Source organism: Elephantulus edwardii, unplaced genomic scaffold (assembly GCF_000299155.1).
Source record: "Elephantulus edwardii isolate Elephantulus edwardi_28Jun2011 unplaced genomic scaffold, EleEdw1.0 scaffold00038, whole genome shotgun sequence".
Taxonomy (NCBI): domain Eukaryota; kingdom Metazoa; phylum Chordata; class Mammalia; order Macroscelidea; family Macroscelididae; genus Elephantulus; species Elephantulus edwardii.
Window position 1 is genome coordinate 13,974,673 of NW_006399788.1, and position 3,666 is coordinate 13,978,338.

Here is a 3,666-nt window from a genome sequence, read left to right on the forward strand (position 1 = left end):
AATAAAGAGACAACGTTAACATTTTTAGTAAAAGTGGAGAAAGTAGATGAGTAGTTTTTGCTTGCAAGGGAGAATGGAAAGATTAGTATTAGTAGTTTCAGGAAACATTTTATGAACACTCTCCAGAAAGGTCTGAATCAGGGAATGGACAGAATACCATTCTGGAAGTTCTTTCCACTGTTTTTCATAGGTTCTTTTCCAGCGGCTGTCCACTTTTCCCTTGCTAAGATCTAGATGTGGGGGTGGGGCCATCTGGGAAACGTCAAGGAGGAAATGACTTCTAAGCTCTAAATCACTAAAGTACACCGAAGAATTGGACCAGGTGACTCAGGTTTTCATAGCCATTTCTTACATAGCTAGTGTGTGAGTTGAATGACAGCTACCATGAAGATACATCCAAGTGGAACCTGTAATTGTGACTTTATTTTGAAAAAGGGTCTTTACAAATGCAATTAAGATCTTCAGAACCTTCTATATTTCAGTAGACTCTAAGTCTAATAAGAAGTCACTTATAAAAGACAAAAGGGTCTTTCTAATGTTGGACACTACTAAGATTTGTTTCGCATCAAGGAAGGATGTGATTAGCTGATGAAGTCTTAAAGAGTAAACGGCCATGGAGATACAGACACCACCCAGGATTTTAATTGTTGGAAGCTAAAATGGTGAACTAAACATCTTTTAGTTGTCAGGTCAGGCTTTGTTTTGATCATGGACAACTATTAAAGGTGTGAAGAATCTGAGTTTTGATGCTTCTAATGGGACAAGTTTTAAGCAGAGGATGAAGAAGTCACATTTGGTGAAGTGCAGGTTTTGTGACCATTCTGATTGTACACCTTCCACCAGAAACTTCATGAACACTCATGAAATGGAAAAGACATCAGGCTAGTGATCTGCTAGCACCTCCAAAATGATGAGAAGATTAGTTCCTTGTGAGTTTACTCTGCCTTTGTATATGTGATCACAGAGTTAAGATCTTTGTTTTTTCAATAAACTAATAAAAATGGAATTTCAATTAAAAAAAAAAGACAAAAGAAGGGGAGAAGACACAGAAAAGCAAACCATGTGGATCTTAACTAAAAACAGAATACCATAAAATGTTTACCTGTGTTTTATTTGCTATACAAAGGCATTCAACTGTGTGTGTTTAATAGTTAATTATGGATAACATTACAAAAATTATAACTGCAGACACTGACTGTGCACATGTGAAACCTGTATATAGACCAAGAAATAATATTCAAGCTGAGCAAGGAAGATACTGTTTAGTTTAGAATCAAAGGTGTGTATCAGATTTGTATCCTTTTACCACGTCTTTGCAATCTGTATGCTGAGCAAATAATCTAAGAACTTGGACTATATGAAGAAGGAGAATCAGAAATGAAGAAATATTTATCAACAACCTGCAGTGTGCAGGTAATTCTACCATGCATGTGGAAAACATTGAAGACTTGACGCACTTACCGATGGGACTCAAAGATTATAGCCACCAGTCTGGATTACAACTCAGCAGCAAGAGAACAAAAATCCTCACAGCCGTACTATTATATTATACAGTTTAGTGGTGAAACAGCGAGAAGAATGAAGTTCTCAAGGATTTAATTTTACTTGGGTTCACAATCAACGCTCATGAAAGAATCAGTCAGGAATTCAAATGAGCTTCACCTTTAGAGTCCCCACTAGAGCCGTGACAAAATCAAGCCCTTTCAATGTTGCGTTGTTCTTTGATGTGAGCATTGATAGCCAGTAAGTTGGCCACATGAAGATCAAATACTTTATAGTTGTTGTACCTAAAACAGCTGAGAATTTTAAGCACAGGAGAATTCAGAAAAGATGGAGTTCCGTTGGCATATAAAAGAAGCACCTTCCACAGGGCCAAAAAAGGATTTTATGATCCAAGGTGGAGATTTCATTAAAGGAGACGGCACTGGAGTTACCAATATTTACCACGGGCCATTTGTGGATGAAAATGTTAAACTTATACACTCCGTTCCAAGCCTGCTTGCCATGCAAACAGAGGTCCCAGTGAAAATGGCTGTCCAATCTTCATCACCTGTTCTAAGTGTGATTTGGCTGGATGGGAAGGCTGTGGTATTTGGAAAAATTATTGATGAACTTTTAGTGTTGAAAAGAATTGAAAATGTTTCTACAGGTACCAGGAATAAACCCAAATTGCCTGTAGTGACCTCACAGTATTGGGAGATCTAGCATAGACAAATCTAAGTCAGGCTCTATCTGAATGATGTTCCAGATAAAATTTGAATTTGTCCCTAAGTTTGCTCCTCTGCTTGCTGATGCTCCATTTCATCAACAGACTTTGAAAGTATACAATTTTTTTTCTTTTACAATTTTGTATTTATGCTTTCAAGTGTAAATACATTTTGGGGGTTTTCTTTTTTTTTAAAGAAAAGAATTCAATTGATATATGGCATTGGAAATATTTGATATCAAAACGTCTTTAAGGTGTTAGGATGTCAATTGGAGAAATAAGGCATACCTAACCCAAGACGCTGGGGATATTCTAGCCAATGTTAGATGGATCTTGGCTGACAGAAGAGGGTGCCAGAGGAGTCTCTATGTTTCATTGATTATGCAAAGGCATTTGACTGTGTGGATCACAACAAACTGTGGCTGACTCTGAGAAGAATGGGGATCCTAGAACACTTGATTGTGCTAATGCGAAATCTATACTTGGACCAGGAAGCAATCATCAGAACAGAGCTAGGGAACACTGCACAGTTTACAGTCAGGAAAAGTGTATGTCAGGGATGCATCCTGTCTCCAATACCTTTTATATCTATGTGAGGAACAGATCATCTGGGAGGTTGGGCTGTATGAGGAGGAATGTGGCATCAAGATTGGAGGAAGAATAACCTGTGACATGCAGATGACACAACTTTGCTTGTGGAAACTGAAGAGGACCTGAGATATTTGCTGCAGAAGATCAAGAACTGCAACCTTAAATATGGATTGAAGCTCAACATCCAGAAAACAAAGATTCTCACCACTGTGCTGATTGGCAGCATCATGATAGATGGTGAAGAGATTGTGATGGTTAACAGCTTCAGCTTGCTTGACTCCACAATCAATACTCTTGGTACCAGCAGACAGGAAATTAAAAGATGAATTACACTGGGAAAATCTACTGCCAGGGACCTCTCCAAAGTATTGAAGAGCAACAATGTCAGTCTAGAGACTAAGGAGTCTAAGAGACATCTGCTCCAGGTCATGATCTTTGCAATAACTTACTATGCGTCAGAAAGCTGGACAATGACTAAGGATGACAGAGGAGAATTGATGTCTTTGAATTTTGGTGCTAGAGAAGAGTATTAAATATACCATGAACTTTGAGGAGAACAAACAGATTCATCTTTGAAAGGATGAAACCAAGCTACACCTTGGAGACAAGGATTCTAAAGCTCTGTTTGACATGCTTTGGGTATGTTGCAAGGAGAGACCAGTCCTTGGAGAGGGGCGTCATGCTTGGGAAGGTGAAGGGACAGCACAAGATAGGAAGACCTTCCCCATCAACAAACGAATGGATAGAGAAGCTGTGGTATATTCACACAATGAAATACTATGCTGCATTAAAAAACAAGGAACTCATGCAATATTATTCAAAATGGTTGACTCTGGAGAACATTATGCTGAGTGAAGTATCCCAGTCAC

General features: G+C 38.5%; 1 pseudogene; it reads left to right on the top strand.

Annotated features, from left to right (window-relative positions):
* The first annotated feature begins 1,651 nt into the window (after window positions 1–1,651).
* LOC102850816 lies at window positions 1,652–2,205 on the top strand (annotated as a pseudogene).
* Window positions 2,206–3,666: the final 1,461 nt, after the last annotated feature.